At 46.6% G+C, this 21,764-nt stretch overlaps 2 long non-coding RNA genes across 2 annotated transcripts in view; one reads left to right on the plus strand and one right to left on the minus strand.

Annotated features, from left to right (window-relative positions):
• LOC142257785 (uncharacterized) overlaps positions 1-2,996 on the plus strand; it is a 37,389-nt gene extending 34,393 nt beyond the window's left edge. The window contains exon 2 of the long non-coding RNA XR_012727654.1: positions 2,502-2,996. This is a non-coding gene — a long non-coding RNA (uncharacterized LOC142257785). The remainder of the gene's footprint in view (positions 1-2,501) is intronic.
• Positions 1-21,764, minus strand: part of LOC142258135 (uncharacterized) — a 426,802-nt gene that overhangs the window by 103,269 nt on the left and 301,769 nt on the right. The gene's annotated exons all lie outside the window — the stretch shown is intronic.

The raw sequence follows: 21,764 nt of genomic DNA on the forward strand, positions 1-21,764 counted from the left end.
TCTTTGGTTATGCACAGTTGTTGTAGCAGCTGCCTGGGTGGATGGTCTTAGACGATCTTGAAGGTGAAGATGCTGGATGTTGAGGTCCTTGACTGGTATAGCTACACGTGGTCTGTGGTTGTGAGGCCAGTTTGATATACTGGGAATTCTCTGAAATGCCTTCAGAGATGACTTATGGTAGAAAAATGAACATTAAATTCACGGTCAACAGGTCTAGTGGGCATTCCTGCAGTCAGCAGCCAATTGCACGATCCCTCAAAACCTGCAACATCTGTGGCATTGTACTGTGTGATAAAACTGCACATTTTAGAGTGGCCTTTTATTATGGCCAGCCTAAAGCTGGGTTCACACTAAACGACAGCGACAACGACGTCGCTGTTACGTCACCATTTTCGGTGACGTAACAGCGACCTTGTAAGTCGCTGTTATGATCGCTGCTTAGCTGTCAAACACAGCAGAAGCAGCGATCATAAGGTCGCTGTGCTACATGTTCAGAGAGCAGGGAGCCGCGCTTAGCGCTGGCTCCTTGCTCTCCTGCAGCACACATCGGGTTAATTAACCCGATGAGTGCTGCAGCTACATGTCACAGTTCAGAGAGCAGGGAGCCGCGCACACTGCTTAGCGCTGGCTCCTTGCTCTCCTAGGTACAGTACACATCGGGTTAATTAACCCGATGTGTGCTGCAGCTACATGTCACAGTGCAGAGAGCAGGGAGCCGCGCGCACTGCTTAGCGCTGGCTCCTTGCTCTCCTTGCTACAGTATACATCGGGTTAATTACCCGATGCATACTGCAGCCACATGTCACAGTGCAGGAGCCGGCGCTGGCAGCAAGAGCGGAGGCTGGTAACCAGCGTAAACATCGGGTAACCAGGGAAAGGTCTTCCCTTGGTTACCCGATGTTTACGCTGGTTACAGCTTACCGCAGCTGCCAGTGCCGGCTCCTGATCGCTTCATTTCGTCGCTCTCTCGCTGTCACACACAGCGATGTGTGTGTCACAGCGGGAGAGTGACGACCAAAAAATGAAGCTGGACATTCAGCAACGACCGGCGACCTCACAGCAGGGGCCAGGTCGTTGCTGGATGTCACACACAGCGACAGCGACGGGACGTCGCTGCAACGTCACAGAAAATGGTGACGTAGCAGCGACGTCGTTGTCGTCGTCGTCGTTATGTGTGACACCAGCTTAAGGCACACCTGTGCAAAAATCATACTATCTAATCAGCATCTTGATATGCCACATCTGTGAGGTGGACGGATTATCTCAGCAAAAGAGAAGGACTCACTGACACATATTTAGACAAATTTGTGAACAATATTTAATTAAAAAAGACATTTTATGTCAGCTCATGAAAAATGGGAGCAAAAGGTGAAAGGTGGTGGTTATAGTTGATACAGGGAAAAGCTGATGAAATGTTCCCATTAAATCCATAGCATGCCAGTTTTTGTTTTGTTTTTTTTTTTTAAAAAAAAGCGTGCTGATTTTGTTGCAGATTTGGTGCAGATTTCACCCTTCAACATTGAAGGAGATGAATTCTTCTATGCATGTCTGTCACAAGAATTAACATTTTGAGATCTGCAATGCAAGTCGATCTAGGGGTGGAAAATTCCCACTGGGAGTAGATATTTTTTATTTAGACTTTATCTACCTATTTTGGTACTATATTACACTGCAGATTTACCAAATATGCTACATGTGCAGCAATTCTACCAACACTTTATGTGTACACATTGAAAAATATACGTATAAGGGGCGGGTTATCTCTTACCATCTTCTAGGGCCATGATACTTTTGGTTTGGCAAATAAATTGGATTTTTTTTATCTCTTCCTAGGCAAGCTTTACACGTTGCGATGTCCAGCACAATAGCACCCGCCCCCGTCGCACATGTGATATGTGGTGATTGCTGCTGTAGCGAACATTATCGCTACGGCAGCTTCACACGCACATACCTGCTCGGCGACGTCGCTGTGACTGCCGAACTATCCCTCCTTCAAGGGCGAGGTGCGTTCGGCGTCACCGCGATGTCACTAATCGGCCGGCCAATAGAAGCGGAGGGGCGGAGATGAGCGGGACATAACATCCCGCCCACCTTCTCCCTTCCGCATTGCCGTCGGGGCGCAGGTAAGGTGATGTTTGTCGCTCCTGCGGGTTTACACAGAGTGATGTGTGGAGCTGCAGGAGCGACAAACAACATCGTACCTGCGGTCGACCCGACATTATGAAAATGAGCGACATGACACAGATCACCGGTTTTCGACGCTTTTGCGATCGTTTATCGTCGCACCTAGGATTTACACGTTGCGATGTCGCTACCGGTGCCGGATGTGCGTCACTAACGACGTGACCCCGACAATATTTCGGAAGCGATGTCGCAATGTGTAAAGCCCCCCTTATACTTGTATAAGATATGTGTTCTAGCTTTACTCTGTGTTTATTTTATTTGTTATTTTACATAGTCATTTATTGTGTTATTCACCATCTATATCCTTTTCTCCACAGATCCACAATGGCCAGTTGTTCTTGCATTCTGTGGTGCATTTTTTGGATTATAGTCCTGATTTTCGTGGGCTGGCCCCTCAGTATCTTATTTGGAGGTCTGTATGGCTTTCTGGCCCCCCTCACCACCTGTGTGGGACTTGACAAGGTAACAGACTTGCTGCTCCAGGGGGTTAACTTGGGCAGGACCTGTGCAGAATACGCACGTGCAGGCAAGTCGCTTTGTTGAGCTAAAGATATGGACCCTCAACAACTTGAAGAAAGCTTCATCTCAAGTCACCGAAACGGTTCGAAACCCCTCTCCCGCCTGTGTGAACAGTGATCTTCACCACTTTCCCGATGAACACCAGCAGTCGTGTGTGAAGAGTGTATTATTTTGTGGGATGTCTTCCGCTGGGGGTTATATCTACCATTGTATTACCCGCCATATTTTTGCATTAACTGTATTCCCATTGGTCGTTTGTATAACTGCATTATAAATAATGTTATTGGCATCAGTCTTGTTTTTTTTTTTAATTTCTCAGTGTAAATCACATTTATCGGGTGGTAGTAAATTTGAGGGGTTCGGTACTTACGACAAGACTAAAATGGCTTCTGAATATAAAGCAAGAAAAAAGATTTACAGTGTAAACCTGATAGCTTCAGTTGACTGAAGAAAACTAAAGGAGCCTTTCAATACTCAGTGGCTGACATTGTGACGCCTGCTGTCTGCGGCCAGTGTCCAGCTGAACAAACTGCCCTCCGAGGCCCTAGGTGCCGACATGGGCTGAGAACAGGTGCCAGAACAACTGCATGGCCCCATATACGCCTGTACACACAGCTTCTGCAAATTAACTCTTTGCAGCATCGGACTGGAGTACCTTGGGCCTACTAGAAAACAAATCATTCTTGGGGCCTACCTTGTAGTTACATTGAAATAAATAGACCACCAATTGTGTGGTAAAAAGTTGTAATAGAGTATAATACAAGGTAATACACTTCTTAAAGCCCCTCTCCAGAGGTTTTTTTTGTATTCTTTTACTGCTGGATTGTGGATTCTCATCTAAGGGTCCCTGACCTTACTCATAAGGGTGCTTTACACGCTGCGACATCGCTACCAATATATCGTCGGGGTCACGTCGTTAGTGACGCACAGCCGACGCAGTTAGCAACATCGCCGCGTCTGACACCAAGAAGCGACGATCAACGATCGCAAAAACGTCAAAAATCGTTGATCGTTGACACGTCGCTCTTTTTCAAAATATCATTGGTGGTGCATACCGCTGGTTGTTTGTTGTTCCTGCGGCATCACACATCGCTGTGTGTGACACCGCAGGAACGACGAACATCTCCTTACCTGCGTCCACCGACAAAGAGGAAGGAAGGAGGTGGGCGGCATGTGCCGGCCGCTCATCTCCTCCCCTCCTCTTCTATTGGCCGGCCGTTTTGTGACGTCGCTGTGACGCCGAACGCACCTCCCCCTTGAAGGAGGGATTGTTTGGCGTCTCCAGCGATGTCGCAGAACAGGTATGTGCGTGTGACGCTGCCATAGCGATAATGCTCGCCATGGCAGCGATCACCACATATCGCACCAACGACGGGGGCGGGCGACATCGCTAGCGATGTCCCAACGTGTAAAGCACCCTTTATACTCCCAGGGCGCATACATAGAAATCATGGGCGCCCATGGCAGAATTAAATGCACTTCCCCCAAATATATATATTTGTCTGGGTCTCAAAAGTGCATATTTCACAACTTTATAGCCCGAACAAAGTAATTTCCCCTCTATTGAAGTCCTGAGATTCCCCTTTAATTGCAGCCATAAAGTATGATGACAACAAAAGTGTCCCACAAACACTGTATGATACCCCACATTAAATTCCTCCACAGTGCCCTCCACACTGACAGTATGATGACCCTACTGTACACCCTCTTCAACTACCCCAGCAATGAATGGTGAATAAGACACCGTAAAATCCCAAAATATAACTACCACACAGCCCTCCATGTAATATACTTGGCTTACATACAGTATAATGGCCCCTACTATCCCTCCAAATCGTATAATGGCCGCCACACAGCCCTCCGCACAGTATGATAGACCCGACACAAACCTTCACACTGTATAACTGCTTGCATACTGTATAATGGCCTTCAAATAACTCTAGATAAAGTAAACAGGCTTCCTCATAACCCTCCAAATATTAAAATGGACCCACAAAGCGTTCCTTATAATATAATGGGCCTCACAAAGTCCTCCATATAGAAATGTGCCCCACATAGTCCTCCATATAGTATAATGCCCCCTGTAGTCCTCCATATAATAATGGACCTTGTATAGTCCTCCATATAGTATAATGCACCGTATATTCCTTTATATATTTTAATACAATTCTCATAGTCCTCCATATATTAAAATGCACTAACTATAGTCTTTGATATCATATAATACACCCCATATTCCTCCAGATTTTATTATACACCCCCATATAGCATTATGTACCCACATATAGTAATATGCAGCCCCATTTAGCATTATGCAGCCCTATATAGCATTATACACCCCATATAATATGCACCCCATATAATATTATGCAGCTCCATATAGTATCATGCTGCTCCATATAGTATCATGCAGCTCCATATAGTATCATGCACCTACATATAGCATTATGCAGTCCTATATAGTTTTATGCACCCCATATAGTATTATGCATCCCCCATAGTATTATGCAACTTCACATAGTATTACGCAGCCCCATATAGTATTATGTACCCCCATATAGTATTATGCAGCTCCTCATAGTATTATGCAGCCTCATATAGTATTATGAAGCCCTATATAGCTTTATACAGCTTTATCCCGTGCATCCCCCATACTCTGGAACGCTCTACCTCAGCACATCAGACTCTCCACTACCGTGGAAAGCTTCAAGAGGAACCTCAAGACCGACATCCTACAAGCCTACAACCTACAATAGCCCTCAGTCCAGTAGACCACTGCGCAACCAGCTCTGTCCTCACCTATTGTACCATCACCCATTCCCTATAGACTGTGAGCCCTCGCGGGCAGGGTCCTCTCTCCTCCTATACCAGTCTGTCTTGTACTGTTAATGATTGTTGTACGTATACCCTCTCTCACTTGTAAAGCGCCATGGAATAAATGGCGCTCTAATAATAAGTAATAATAATAATAATACAGCCTCTATATAGGGTCATGCAGCTCCGTAAAGTATTATACACTCCCATCTAGTATTTTGCAGACCCACATATCATGCAGCCCCATATAATATTCTACAACTCCGTATATTATGCATTCCCCATATAGCATTATGCTGCCCTATATAGAATTATGCACCCCCATATAGTATTATGCAGCTCCATATAATACTATGCACCATTATATAGTATTATGAAGCCCCATACAGCTTTATGAAGTCCCTATATAGCATTATGTAGCCCATATAGTGTTATGCACCCCCATACAGTATTACACAGCCCCACATAGTATAATGCAGCTCCATATACTGTAGCATTATGCACCCCATATAGTATTATGAACTGCCATATAGTATTAGGCAGATCCATATAGAATTATGCATCCTCATATAGTATTGTGCAGCCCCATATAGTATTATGCCCCCATATAGTATTATGTACTCTCATATAGTATAATGCAGCTCCATACAGCATTATGTACCCCCATGTAGTATTATACAGCCCTTATATAGCATTATTATTATTTATTATAATAGCGCCATTTATTCCATGGCCCTTTACAAGTATTATTCACCCACATATAGTATTCTGCAGCCTATATAGTATTATGAAGCCCCCATATAGTATTTGCACCCCCATATAGCTTTATGCACCCTCAAATAGTGTTATGCAGCCCCTATATAGGATTATACAGCTCCATATAGTATTATGCAATACCATATAGTATTTTGAAGCTCCAAACAGTATTATGCAGCTCCACATAGTATCATGCAGCCCCATATAGTATTATGCACCCTATATAGTATTATGCAGCCCAACATAGTATTATGGAGCTCCACACAGTATTATCCAGCTCCATATATTATTATGCCCCTATATAGTATTATGTAGCTCCATATAGTATTATGCAGCCCCCATATAGTATTATGCAGCCATCATATAGTATTATGCAGCCCAATATAGCATTATGCAGCCCCATATAATATTATGCAGTCCCCATATAGCATTATGCAGTTCAATATAATATTATACACCCCCATATAGAATTATGCACCCTCATATATGGTAGCATTATGTAGCCCCATATAAAATGATGCACCCTCATATAGTATTATGCAGTCCTGTATAGTTTTATGGACTCCCATATAGTACTATGTACCCCATATAGTATTATGCATCCCTACATAGTGTAATGCACCTCCATATAGCATTATGCATCCCATATAGTATTATGCAGCCCCATAAAGTATCATGCAGCTTCAAATCGTATTATGCACCCACATATAGTATTCTGCGGCCCATATAGTATTATGTAGCCTCCATAATATAGTATTAGCACCCCCATACAGTATTATGCAGCTCCATATAGCTTTATGCACCCTCATATAGTATTATGCAGCCCCAAATAGGAGTATGCAGCTCCATATAGTATTATGCAACACCATATAGCATTATGGATTATAGTATTTTGAAGCTCCATACAGTGTTATGCAGCTCCATAAAGTATCATACATTCCCATTTAGTATTATACAGCCCCACATAGTATTATGCAGCCCTACATAGTATTATGCAGCCCCATATAGTTTTATGCACCCCATATAGCATTATGTACCCCCATATAGTATTATGCAGCCCCATATAGTATTATGCAGCCCCACATAGTATTATGGAGTTCCACCTAGTATTATTCAGCTCCATATAGTATTATTACCCCTATATAGTATTGCGCAGCTCCTTGTAGTATTATGCAGCCCCCATGTAAAATACTGCACACCTGAAGAAAAAGACATGAAATCACACATCCCAAAATTATACTTTGATCTAAAGCCGCTAGGCAAAACTTAAATACTAGAACATGAGGTTCCTAGTTTAACATTCTGATCAGACTGTATGTAGCCCACTGCCATGTTACAGCAAACCTCTGAGTGGGTCCCTAATCTATGACTTAAAAGTGTGACACCGCACGTGTTATGTTAGGTGTCATGTTATGTTGACCTCATTTAGTAGTATGCAGCCCCATATACTAATATGCATCTCATTATAGTATTATGCACCCCATATAACATTATGCACCCCCATACAGTATTATGCACCCCATATAGTATTATGCACCACCATATACTATTATGCAGCCACATATATGATTATGCAGCCCCATATAATATGTAGCCCTTACATAGCATTACGCAGCCCCATATAGTATTATGCAGCCCCACATAGTATTATGCACCCCACATAGTATTATGCACCCCATATAGTATTATGCACCACCATATAGTATTATGCAGCCCCATATATTATGCAGCTTCATGTAGTAGTATGCATTATGCAGCCCCATAATATTATGCAGCTTCATGTAGTAGTATGCACCCCCATATTGTTATGCAGCCCCGTACAATAGTGTGCAGCCTCACATAGCATAATGCAGCCCCATAGGTATTATGCAGCCCCACATAGTGTTATGTAGCTCCACATAGCATTATGTTGCATCATAGCATTATGAAGCACTGTATAGTATTATGCACCCCTATAAAGTATTATGCAGCCCCATGTAGTATTATGCAGCTCCATATAGCATTATGCACCCCCATATAGTATTATACAGCCCCCACATAGTATTATGCAGCCCCATCTAGTATTATGCAGGCCCACATAGTATTATGCAGCTCCAAATATAGTACAGCGCAATATAGCATTATACACCCCCATAAAGTATTATACATCCCATATAGTATTATGCATTTCCATATAGCATTATACAGATCCATATAGTATTATGCAGCTACACATAGTATTATGCAGCTCCATATAGCATTATTCAGCTTCCACATAGTATTATGCAGCCTCACGTTATGCACCCCAATACAGTAGTATGCAGGTACATAGAGTATTATGCTCCCGCATATAGCTGTACACAACCCCATATAGTATTATGCAGCCCAATTATAGCATTAAGTCACATATAGTAATAAGCACCCGCCATTATGCAGCGCCAATATAGTGATATGCAGCCCCATATAGCACTATCCACCTCATAGTATTATTCACCCCATATAGCATTATGGAGCCCTATATTGCATTATGCAGTCCTATATAATGTTATGCTGACCTCATATAGTATTATATGTATATATATTATTATAGTTTAGTATTATGCACCCCCATATAGTATTATGCAGCTCCATATAGTAATATGCAGACTCACATAGTAGTATGTGGGGCTGCATAATTATGCAGCCCCATATAGAATTATACACCCCCATATAGTATTATGTAGCTCCATATAGTATTATGCACCAACTTATAGTATTATACACCCCCATATAGTATTATGCAGCCAAAACATAGTATTGTGCAGCTCCAAATATAGCATTATGCACCCCCATACAGTATTTTGCAGCTCCATATAGTATTATGCACCCCCATATAGTATTATGCAGCTCCATATAGTATTATGCAGCTCTATATAGTATTATGCTGCTCAATAAAGTATTATTCAGCCCCATTAATATTACGCACGCTGTATAATATAGTGCATCCCACATATATTATTATGCACCCCATATAGTATAATGCAGCTCACATAGTATTATGTAGCCCCATATAGTACTATGCACCACTATAGTATTATGAAACAAAGTAGTAAGGAAAATCCAGCTGGACTTCAGAGGATAAATAAAAATTCTACTTTATTTATTTCAACTTGATTAAAAAAATATATATATGCATCTTGCAAGTAAAGACACCAGCTTGTGCACCCTGATGAATGGCAGATGTATACCACAACTCGTTTCAGTGAGACGCCTTCCTCAGGTCATAGTCAATACAAGGCTGAAAGGATATTTATGAATGTTTTTACTAAGCAGCGAACCAACCCACATGTTCTTGATATATTAATTAAATAGGGGAGTATACGCTGCTCAGGTAAAATCACAAATTCAAAAAGACCCAAAAATATAAAAATAGACCATAAAGTATTTATCTAGCCATAAAATGCAAAAATATTCATCTAGATAGTATAATGCAGCTCACATATAGTATTATGTAGCCCCATATAGTACTATGCACCACTATAGTATTATGTACCCCTATAGTATTATGCACCCCCATATACTATTATGCAGCACCGCATAGTATTATGCACCCCATATATTATTATGCAGCCCTATATAGTATTATGCAGCCCCCATATAGTATTATGCACTCCCATATAGCATTATGCACCCCATATAGCATTATGTACCCCATATAGCATTATGTACCCCATATAACATTATGCACCCCACATAGTATTATGCCACCCCATATATTATGCTATTTGCACCCCATATAGTATTATGCACCACATAGTACTATGTGTGGCTGTATAAAACTATGTACCCTTATATAGTAATATGCACCCCAATATAGTATTATGCACCTCATATATTTTTATGCAGCCCATATAGTATTATGCAGCTCCATATATCATTATCCACCTCCATGTAGCATTATATAGCCCCATATAGTATTATCCAGCCCACATAGTATTATGAAGCCCCACATAGTATAAGCAGCACAACATATAGCATTTTGGACCCCCAAATAGTATTATGCCGCCCTATATATTATCATGCACCCTCATATAGTATTATTCACCCTCATATAATATTGTGCACCTCCATTTAGTATTATACAACCCCATATAGTATTACACAGCCTCCATATAGTTTTATACACCCTTATAAAACTATTATGCAGCCCCATATAGGATTATGCACCCCTATATATTATTATGCAGCTGCATATAGTATTACATAGTATTATGCATACCCATAGGGTTTTGTGGGAGCTGTAGGCTGTTATTTACCCCTTATTACCCCAATTGCCACCGCACCAGGGCAATTGGGAAAAGCCAGGTAAAGCGCCGTGATTGTCGCATCTAATGGGTGCGACAATCCTTGGTGGCTGCAAGCTGCTATTTTTAGGCTGGTGGTTGCCCAATAAGCATGGGCTTCCCCAGCCTGAGAATATCAGCCCCCAGCTCTTGGGCTTTATCATGGATGGATATCAAAATTGGGGGGACCGCATGCCATTTTGCTTATTTATTTAAATCATTAAAAAAAGCTGCATGCGGTTCCTCCTATTTTGATACACAGTGAAGAATAGCACATGGCTGGGGGCTGCAGCTTGTAGCTGTGAGCTTTATCTGTGCTGGGTATCATATTATGCTGGGACCCTATGCCAAATGTTTTATTTATTCATTTTTATACCACAATACTGACCTGCAGACAGCATCTGTGATTGGTTGCAGTCATAGGCTGTCACACAGGCTGGAGGACGCATCTGACTGCAACCAATCACATGTCAGGATGGATGGTGGGCGGGGAAAGAAGTGCATATGGATGAGCCATAATGAGCGGCCCAAGAGTTGGAGAAGCCATCCGAGCAGTGTGCAGCCGCAGCGGAGCCTCAGTAAGTATGATGCACTGGCGTCATTCTTATTTTCTTTATTCTTCCTTTATTTTTTTACATTTCCCCAGTGCCGGATCCGGATCAATACATAGAATCCCGAACCCAGGTTTGGCACCAGAGTATCTTTGAAACTGTGTGGATCTGGACTTTTACGGTCCGGGTCCATCCATTACCACTCCTGTATACTACTCCTCACCACATTGTTCCCTTGCACTACACTCTTGCACTGTGCATCATTTCCGTCTCTGTGGTGCTGCTGTGATGTTAAGAGATAGCAGAGTATTGCTCCTCTAAAGCCAGAAATACAGTCATTCACATGAGTGTTTGTATTTGCATCTTAAAAATGCAAATGCAGATGAATGGATGAAAACTACAATCCCTCAGCCCCTCTGCAAAGATTCTGGTTTTGCTATTCCGTTTGGTGGAGGAGCGAGGGGCTAACAAATATTTGTTACTATTTTTTCACGTTGGCAGTTGGCAAAACCCCCTGCATCTTGCCCTAGTCACTGGAACTTGAGTGCTAGTGGCAAATACAGGCCTGGTCCAGGACAATATCCAGTTTCTTGAAACTGCACAAGTCTTTAGATGTCAGGTCCAATCCAAACAAAGAACATTTATTCCAAGCAAAATCAGAAGGTCCATAAAATAATCCACCACACAGGGTAAAATAGTCCAGAAACACGGATACAGTCCAGTAAACGATAAATGTCCGATTTCTGGGGAGCCTCTCCCACAGAGGATTAATCTTCCTGCTTCTCTCTTGAAGTTCTTGGCCAGACTGAATAATTTCCCAGGTAAGCAGAGAGTTTGGGTGGATCCCAGGCACTCTCCCCTAGACTTAGGGACAAAAGCCCAGCAGGGGGTGACTAATCTGCAAACAGGACAATGTACACACAAGGAATACACAGAATGGACAGAGCACCACGCCTAAAATACGAACCTACACAAAATTATACACAACCCCCCATATTCCACCATCACACATATAACAAACTGAGCTTTTACTCATCATCCACGGGTCCAATGCTGCCTCTTCCTTGCTGCCCTGCTCTTTGTTAGTGGCTGCAATTACATCATATTTACAGTGCTGCAGCCAATCACTGGACACGGCGGTTCTGTTGACAAGTGGCAGTTTGAGTGCAGTGGTCACAAGCGCTATAGACATGATGTCATCGCTAAAGGACCTCAACAAACATTGGAGCAGTGCCAGAGCGGCGGCACAGTGACCAGGGGGTGGAATAAAGGCCCTTTTTTAGTTTCTCTAGAGTACAAGTTAATTTGATCAACAGTTTACTGATATGTATTTCTCGTATGTGAATAAAGTTCATTACTGGCTCCATTACCATCTATTGTCTCCTTTGGCAGAAACAAGCACCAGCTTGCATCTCCTAAAATGGTCTACCATAAAGAGACATTTTCTAGCAATTTTTAGAGGTTTTTTGTATGAGATAGACCCAATACTTTTTTCCCCACCATTTCTCATGGATTTACTATTATGTTTTGGGTTATTGTCATGTGGCAAAGTCGACTTTCAGCAGAGTTTCTATCTGACCGATAGTCTCACATTATCCTCGGGCAACTTTGCAACAATTAAGAATTTGTAGTGAATTTTTTGAGGGTGAGCTGCACAAGCCAAAATCCTGCAGGGCAGCCCCAAATTGAGTGTTTGCACCATCATGCTGCAGTAACTATCAGATTCTACTGTCAAAATTAATTTCCAAGAACTCTGAAGTGTTTGCCTAGTTGAGGGCAAACTCTAAGGTGCACTTTGCACGCTGCGACATCGCTAGCCGATTGTAGCGATGCCGAGCGCGATAGTCCCCGCCCCCGTCGCAGATGCGATCTCTTGTGATAGCTGCCGTAGCGAACATTATCGCTACGGCAGCTTCACACGCACTTACCTGCCCTGCGACGTCGCTCTGGCCAGCGAACCGCCTCCTTCCTAAGGGGGCGGGTCGTGCGGCTTCACAGCGACGTCACACGGCAGGCGGCCAATAGAAGCAATGTAAACATCCTGCCCACCTCCTTCCTTCCTCATTGCAGGCGGGACGCAGGTAAGGAGATGTTCCTCGTTCCTCGGCTTCATACACAGCGATGTGTGCTGCTGCAGGAACGAGGAACAACATCGTACCTGTCGTTATAGTGAAATTATGGAAATGAACGACGTGACACAGATCACAGATTTTTGACTGTTTCACGCTTGTTCATCTTCTCTCCTAGGCTTTACATGTTACGCCGTCGTTACCGGCGCCGGATATGCGTCACTTTCGATTTGACCCCAACGATATCACAGTAGCGATGTCGCAAAGTGCAAAGTACCCCTTAGTTTGTCCTGATGCTCATTGAATTGGCATAAGTATTTATGCTGTGCTCGCCACACAGAGATCTAATTTGTGCAGCTTATTTCCAATGATAGACTCAAACACTTCACCCTTAATAATGTAAAGAACAACTTATTTCCTTAATAAAATTCTGGGGTTCTTAAAAAAAAAATGCATTTTATTGGGATAAATTGCTGAAAAATGACCAAGGAAAGTTGTGTTTATATCCTCTCATATCCTCTCAAGCACAAAACAATTGAGGCATTCTATACTGCACTCTACTTTTTCATGTGGACTATTTTGGTTACAAAACCATTTTTTTTTTTATGCAGAGGCAAGCTTAGAGGTTACTGTTCTCTTAAAGGGAATCTGTCACCAGGATTTTGCAATGTAAACTGAGGACAGCATGCTGCAAGGGTTAAAAAAGTAAAAACATCTGTGCTTCTTTTATCTGTGTGTGAACTATTGTTTACTCATACTAAAGGGTTTATTGAGCAGTCTGCCATGCCCCCTGCTGTGATTGACACCTTAGGGCTGGTTCACACTAAGCGACAGCGACAACGAGGTCGCTGTTACATCACCATTTTCTGTGACATAACAGCGACCTTGTAAGTCGCTGTTATGATCGCTGCTTAGCTGTCAAACACAGCAGAAGCAGCAGCAATCATAACCGCGAGAGCAGGGAGCCGCACACACTGCTTAGCGCTGGCTCCTTGCTCTCCTAGCTACAGTACACATCGGGTTAATTAACCCGATGTGTATTGCAGCTACATGTGCAGAGAGCAGGGAGCCGTGCACACTGCTTAGCGCTGGCTCCTTGCTCTCCTAGCTACAGTACACATCGGGTTAATTAACCCGATGTGTACTGCAGCTACATGTGCAGAGAGCCGGAGCCGGCAGCACAGGCAGCGTGAGAGCTGCGGAGGCTGGTAACTAAGGTAAATATCGGGTAACCACCTTGGTTACCCAATGTTTACCCTGGTTACAGCTTACCACAGCTGCCAGATGCCGGCTCCTGCTCGCTTCATTTCGTCGCTCTCTCGCTGTCACACACAGCGATCTGTGCGTCACAGCGGGAGAGCGCCTTTGAAGAAAACGAACCAGGGCTGTGTGTAACGAGCAGCGATCTCGCAGCAGGGGCCAGATCGCTGCTCAGTGTCACACACAGCGAGATCGCTAATGAGGTCACTGCTGCGTCACAAAAACCGTGCCGTAGCAGCGATTTCGGTAGCGATCTCGCTATGTGTGAAGCACCCCTTACAGTCAATGCACAATCCCTATTTAAAGCCTGGTGTGGGCAGGGACAGCTCCCAGCTCTGCTACACTCAATTTTGAGATAAAGTCAGAATGGCTGCACACAGTGATCTAAGATAAACGTGGATAGTTTCAGAATCTCTTTGCCTACAACATGCTGCTCTCAGATGAAGTAGCAAAAACCTGGTGACAGATTCCCTTTAATAGGTACACAAAGCTTACATGGATCTTCCAGTACTTTGATATTGATAGCCTATTCTTAGAATAGTATATAAATAACAGTTGGGTGAGATACCAACACCTGACAGTTCACAGATCAGCTGCAGAAGAGCATGTTCTACACTTCTCCATTCATTCTGTATGGGGCTACTGAGTGCTGCACTTTTTCCAGCAGCCCCACAGAACACAAATGGGGTGGCGGTATGGAATCTGACCCGTCTTTTCATTTTGTAACAGTGATTAAAGTTTCCACAATGGAAATAAAAATTCCCAATCCATGTCGTCTCAGCAGTCAGACACCCATCGATCTGCAAGATATCCGTTGGATAAGTGCTAAGTTGTTTTAACCAGACAACCCCTTAAGTAACCCACCATCTATAGATGTGTATGGTGCCTGCATCTTGTGAAGCTGGGCCTTTGGGTTTATTCTCAGCCTTTGTGATCGAACGCATGGAGATCTCTACATTTCAAAATCCTAAGGTAGACTCTTCTGTCTTAGTTTGCTCACTTAATTTTGAAGGGTGGAATAAATTAGAATTTACTATAAAAGGAATAAAGACATTCAGTCATCGGTTAATTATATAGTGAAATGCAGCTAATTAAGAAGTTATAGTCATTTAAATCATTGTTAATAACATGTGACAATGACATGTCGTCATATTCCTAGAAAAATAGTATGGGTTGTGGAAAGGCTAAGCTCCGCACTACAGATTTTCCTTTGTTACGGGCATATAGTAATGCAGATGTCACAGGATTAGAAAGCCATGGAACCCATAGGGTGGAGGGGCGACATGACTAGAGGGAAGGGAAGGAGTGATGGGGTTAATGGAAACAGGAATGGTTTGTTTATAAGGCAGAATAGAGGGATTGGTGGGTAGGAGGAGTTCCCTGGAGGAAGAGGTGGGACAGTTGAGGGGTGTAAGTAAAGGACTTTGACTTACCCCCTCTCTCTTGACTTCCGGATATGGAACGATCTGACTGGAGAGGTTCCTATAAGGTGTCAGGACGTCACCTTCTATTTCTCCATGGAGGAGTGGGAGTATTTAGAAGGACACAAAGATCTGTACAAGGACGTCATGATGGAGGTTCCCCAGCCCCTCACATCACCAGACTTCCGGATATGGAACGATCCGGACGTGCGACAGGATGGCTGCTATCCGGGACCAGCGGATTCATCATGGCAGTGCACGGGCCCCTGGCAGCGCGGTCCCACGTCTTGGCTGCTGGGGGTTAACCCGTTGGCACTTTCCCCTCGCTCCCCTGTCAGCTGCGGGCGGCGTCCCCCCCCTCCCTCATCTCTCAGGTACTGGCCGTGTGCGGGGGGAGCGAGGAGGCGATGCGAGAGCCCCTTCGGGGACCCTCCGCGGTAGTGACGTGGGGCAGGGCAGTACTTAGCTGCTGCTCCGGCCGCGGGAGGAATCTCCGTCCGGGCCGCGGCAACCGGGAAGGGGGCGTGGCTAGTCTGCGGCCTACTTCCGGTCCGAGCCGCGGCCTGGATTGCTGGATGCGGCGGCTCCCGGACGGGGAGAGCGCCCGGCTGTGACAGAGGCCAGCTTTACCCCTCGCGGACGGCGGGGGGGGCCGCGGAGCTGCAGCCAGTGGTGGGTCTGGCACCAGGGCAGGCGGGCCTGGTGCGACGGGTGCCCAGGAGGCGGCGGTGAGTGGGGTGACAGCAGGGGCCCTGCAGTTTCTGCTTGGTCACCCAGATCAGGGTGCAGCTCCCGGCCGCGGCGGTCTCCCCCAGGAGGGGGAGGGCCCAGCGGACAGAGGCTTTCACGGGCCCAGGAGGGCAGGATGCGGCGGCTCCTGGCCAGGAGAGCGCCCGGCGAGGACAGAGGCCAGCGTTATCCCCCCCCCCCCCGCGGGTGGAGGGGGGGGGGCCGGGGGGCTGCAGCCAGCAGGGGGTCCGGCACCAGGGCAGGCGAGCCTGGTGCGACGGATGCCCGGGAGGCGTCGGTACGTGGGGGTGACGGCGGGGGCCCTGCGGTCCCTGCCTGGTCACCCAGAGCAGGCGTGCAGCTCCCGGCAGCGGCGGTCTCCCCCAGGGGGGGGAGGGCCCGGCGGACGGATGCCTTCTGGGCCCAGGAGGGCAGAAGGCTGGCGGCTCTGGATGGGAGTCTGCTGGCAGCGGGTCGGGCCACAGGTACCCCTCCGTCCTTGCAGGCAGCGGGGGGGGGGGGGTCGGGCCAGAAGATGAGGCCCGCGGTGGCAGCCCGTGGGACGGGACGGTTTCCGGGGTTGTCGCCGCGGGACAGAAGATGGAGCTTGGAGGATGGTGCCCACGCGGCGTACCAGGAGGACGGCCGTGGTGGTGGCAGCGCTTCGGCGGCGTCTGTGTTACATGAGCCAGAGGCGGTTGGCTCCAGCGAGGAGGAGGAGGAAGCAGCGACGGAAGAATCAGATGTCCGGATGGCGTGACTTTTATTCCAGGATACGCCGGGTAGCGGTCGGGTGAGACGGCCGTGGATTCGGCAGGGTTGGGGCGCAGTTGGTGGGGAGGCGGCTGCGGAGACGGCAGCGCCGAGTGGGTTTTTGTGTTTTGATCAGGCATGGGGTATTTTACTGCAGTGGTATATACGGTTGTGGAGAGTGCGCATGCACCGCCGGGGGCATGGACGGGATCGGTGGTTAGTGGGCGCAGGTGCGGCAAGCAGAGTGAGGGCGCATGAGGCGGCAGGGGAGCATTTTCGGGCAGAGGCGGCAAGGGCTGTGACAGAGTGAGTGGTGAGGAAAGAAGAGGGGGTGAGGTGGTGCGTCTGGATGACAGTGGCCAAGTGTGAGAGGTATGGGTACTTCGAAGGCCCGTTGGGGGGGGGCTCACCTGCTGGAGGATGTGAGGGATAAGATTTGAATGGGGGAAAGTGTAGAAATAATTTCGCTGCTCCCCCTGGAACAGTGGCACCTGGATTAGGTTAAGCCAAGTGATTCCGGGAAGGATAAGTAGAGGGGGGGGAGCGCCGGTGGAGGCTCACCCCTCGTACATTTGCAACGTGGCTGCGGGCATTTGCGTTTTTGGCAAGGGTATCAGGGGAAGGAATTGGGTAATTGGTTCGGCATGGTTTGGTTATATGGATCCATTTGGGGTGGCGTGTTAGGTCATATGGCGGTTTAGTCTGGCTTCAGTACGCCGAGTAATTTCAGCAAGGGAAGGTGTTGCGTGCCGGTATGCGGTAGGATCATACGGGCACATCCTTAGGGCTGCAGTGGATGGCGGCTCCTAGTCAGCCCCTTTTGGGGGGCAGTTGGCGGTTCGGGGCTTGGAAACCCGGCGACACGGACAATGAGGGTTGTTTGGGGGGCATAGAATGATGGGTGGTGCAGATTTGGCGCGGACGGTTGTCTTAAGCATAAGTGTTGGGTGGTGGTAAAGATCATAGTAATGCTGTGTCTTTCTATTTGTATTAGTGGATCTTCGCCTCCTTATTGGAAGTTTGCGCTGGGCTAGGGGACGCCTGGTGGTTGTCGGTGGAAATAGGGGTCAGGAAGTGGCTTTGGGCAGGATGGGTGGGCCATTCGGGGCCCTCCTTGTCATGATTGGGTTTCTCTGTTGGGGGGGCAGTGCCGGAAAGGAGCCGTATATGTATATATATAATATATATATATATATATATATATATATATATATATATATATATATATATATATATATATATATATATATATATATATATATATATATATATATATATATATATATATATATGTATTTCGGCTTGTTCAAAACGTATCTTATCTGGAGGAGTCATCGGTGTATGCCTGCTTGGCTCCAGAATTGTCGGCGGTTTATTATGTGTCGTTTGACAGAGGGTGGGATTTGGTAAAGGCGGTGAGCCATGGAGCATTGATGGCAAAGGCGGTTTTGGAGGCGGCATTAGGTTGTTACTGGTCTACCCTGCTAGCTAGCAGTTCGGGTGCTGCGGGGGGGAGGGGAGTTATTATTATGTTGATCGGTGGGGGCTAATGGGTTTTGTCCCATTTTATGTTCCTTTGGAGGCGGTTATTCCTTGGTGGAGTGTTTGGTGCGTGGTGTGTCCAAGCTTACACCTCTCATTCATTATAGGTTGATTCTCTTTCCATCGGGTTGGCGGGTTGATGATTCGTTTGGGTTGATTGTTTCATTGCAGATGGTGGTGGATACTCTTTGTTTTTTTTTTGGGCCGGTTGGCGCAGGCGAAGACTGAGGGTCCAACGCCAGTGATACGGTTTGTGGGGGATAAAGTTTGATGTTATGGTCAGAGAGGTAGGCTTCGTGGGTAATGGGGTGGTCCTATGGGCTGTGATAGAGGCAGTTAGGCCAGCTAAGACGGTGTGGTTTCAGGCGGTGCAGTCTTTGCTGGGGCGGTCGAACCACGGGTGCAGAGTTACGCCGCTGGGGCGAGTGTCTGCTGGACGGCTGGCGATGGCTGCGCCAAGGGTGCAGCCATCGGATCATTTGTGTGGGTCACGAGGGAGATCAATGATGATCTGATGGTGTAGGAGGTTTTTTGTTTTTCTTACGGCGATTTAGTGGCCGCGGATTCTGGCTGGGTAAGGTGGTACCTGATGGAACGTGGCTGCGGTACTCGGTTGCAGCGGGTCCAGTTGTTTTCGGGTTGGGCATCGTGGGTAGCACTTCCAATCGGTGGTAGGGGTCGAGTTGTGGAGGTTGGCAGTTTTTTCCGAGAGGAAGGTGTGCTGTCATTCTGACTATCAGTTGGTGGAGAATTAGATTAATAGTTGGTTTGCTAATCCTGGGGCCAAGGGTGGCGTACTTGTGGCAGTTGGTTTCTCAATTGTATGCGTTTTTAAAAAAAAAAAAAAAATTTTATGCGTGGCGCAACCAGTACTGGGGGTTCGCCAAGGGTATAGCAGCTGCTTTGTTTCCTTCCAGTTCTGCAGGTTTCGGGAGTTGAGGCCGGGTAGCAGACGAGGTGGGCTTGTGGAGTCTGGCGTGGCTGTGTTGGGGAGCGGCTCGGAGCTCAGTGACTGAGGTTATTTGGTGCTGATATCCAGAAATGTGGGTGGCGCGGATAACGTTGTTTGGGGCCATGTGTGAGGAAAGCCTGGTGGAGTATTTGGTGGCGGCGTTGGCAGTGGTGAGTAACGGTTTTCAGGTTGCTAGGCCGGCGTCGGCAGTGGAGCAGAGGGTGGCGGCTGTGGCTGTCTTGTTGAGGATTAGATGTGGAGAGATGTTTTCGCAGGATCTTAGTGCGCGGCAGGCCTTGAAGGGGTTTTGTCGTACGGGTGTGAGGGAGCGGGACACAAGGGTCCGTCTCCGTTGTTTTGTGGCAGCGTTTGGTGAGTGTTTTGTGGTTGCTATGTTCATCTGAGCACGAGCGGGTTTGGTTTCCTCTTGTCCACAATGGTTCGTGTTAGCCTTTTGGGGGGCTTTGAGATTGTGGGGTTGGTCAGCCCATCTACGGTTAAGAGCGGAGGTTGAATGTTGGAGGATGTGTCCGCGGTGGTGCAGTGGGTTGAGCGCCGGCTTCGTCGCTCACCGAATCAGGTTAGGCGGATGGTGAAGGTTGGTGTTGTTGTATGCGGTCCCGGGTGCGGAATTATGTTATGAGGACGCCCAGGGTTATTGTTGTGTCACGTTAGTTAAGGTACCATTTTGTGGCAGTGCTGCAGACTTGATTGCAAGTGGCGGGGGTGGGCGCCCGGAATACTACGGGTCGTATTCCTTCTGGATTGGGCTGCCACGGAGGCCCCTCGGTGGTCTCAGAAAAGGGGTTGTGAAAAGTATTGCGAGGTGGGAGTCCTCTCGTTTGTCGGCGTTACGTTTGGCCTCAGTTGTTATTGGGTTAAGGCCAATGGGGGCGTTTGAGTAATTTTGGGAGTGGAATGGGTTGGTGTAACAGGTTGGTGTTATTTGTGGGTTTATAACCTCTGGGTTTTGTGGTGAGGGTGTGCCTCATTTGGATATTTGGGCATTCGTTGGTTCTCGGGGCCTCGGGGGTCTGAGGCTCGCCCGAATTTTGCCAGTTGGGTCTGGACGGGTCGATGGTACTGGTCCAGTAAGTGGGAGGCAGCGATTTGGTACCTCGAGAAGTTATTTATGAATGTTTAAAAAAAAAAAAAAAAAAAAAAAAAATTGTTGTTGGTTTGTTGCATTGTGGAAGACATACCCGGGCTTAAGCGTGGGGTAGTTTTGATAGTGTGACCAGGTTGGAATGGCGTGGGGCTCGTGCGGTAGGCAGTATCAATCGAGCCTTATTGGGGGCGGCGCCAAAGTTGGTGACGCTGAACTGGTGGTTTTGGAGATGCGATGGGGGTGTATCTTAACGTTATTGGTGCTGTTTTGTGGACGCTGTGATTGCGTGGAGGTGTGGTACAAGCTTTTGGTGTGTGGCGGGTCCAGGCCACGTAAGGAGTCACGTGCCCTGTCCTGTGGCGGGGGGTAGGTCTGGTCCAGAGGCGGTTGAAGGCAATGGTAACTGGACAGAGAGACACCATCTTGGTATGGTGGCTCCAGGTTCCGGGATGTTGCAGGCACGGGGTTCTGCAAAGTTGGGGGGTTAATCCGTAGGTGATTAATACCTCATCTCTGGGTCGGTGTGTTGCGGCCAGGGATACTGGAGTGAGAAGTGGTTCCTGGACTGGGCCTACCCAGGGTTGTATATTTACTGTATTGGTTACTGTGTTACCTATTGTTATTTGTTGGGGTCGCCCGTTGGACGGCGCCCCCTTGTGTTAGTATGTAAATAATAGGTAATAAAGGCTGCTGTGGCCAATTTTAAACCAAGTCACATGCAGTTCGTGTATTATTTACAGATGGTATTGGTGGGTAACACACATACAGCACGACTGGAGAATCCTTCCTCAATGGTCATGATAGG

This window comes from Anomaloglossus baeobatrachus, chromosome 12 (genome assembly GCF_048569485.1).
Source record: "Anomaloglossus baeobatrachus isolate aAnoBae1 chromosome 12, aAnoBae1.hap1, whole genome shotgun sequence".
In the NCBI taxonomy this organism is placed as follows: Eukaryota; Metazoa; Chordata; class Amphibia; order Anura; family Aromobatidae; genus Anomaloglossus; species Anomaloglossus baeobatrachus.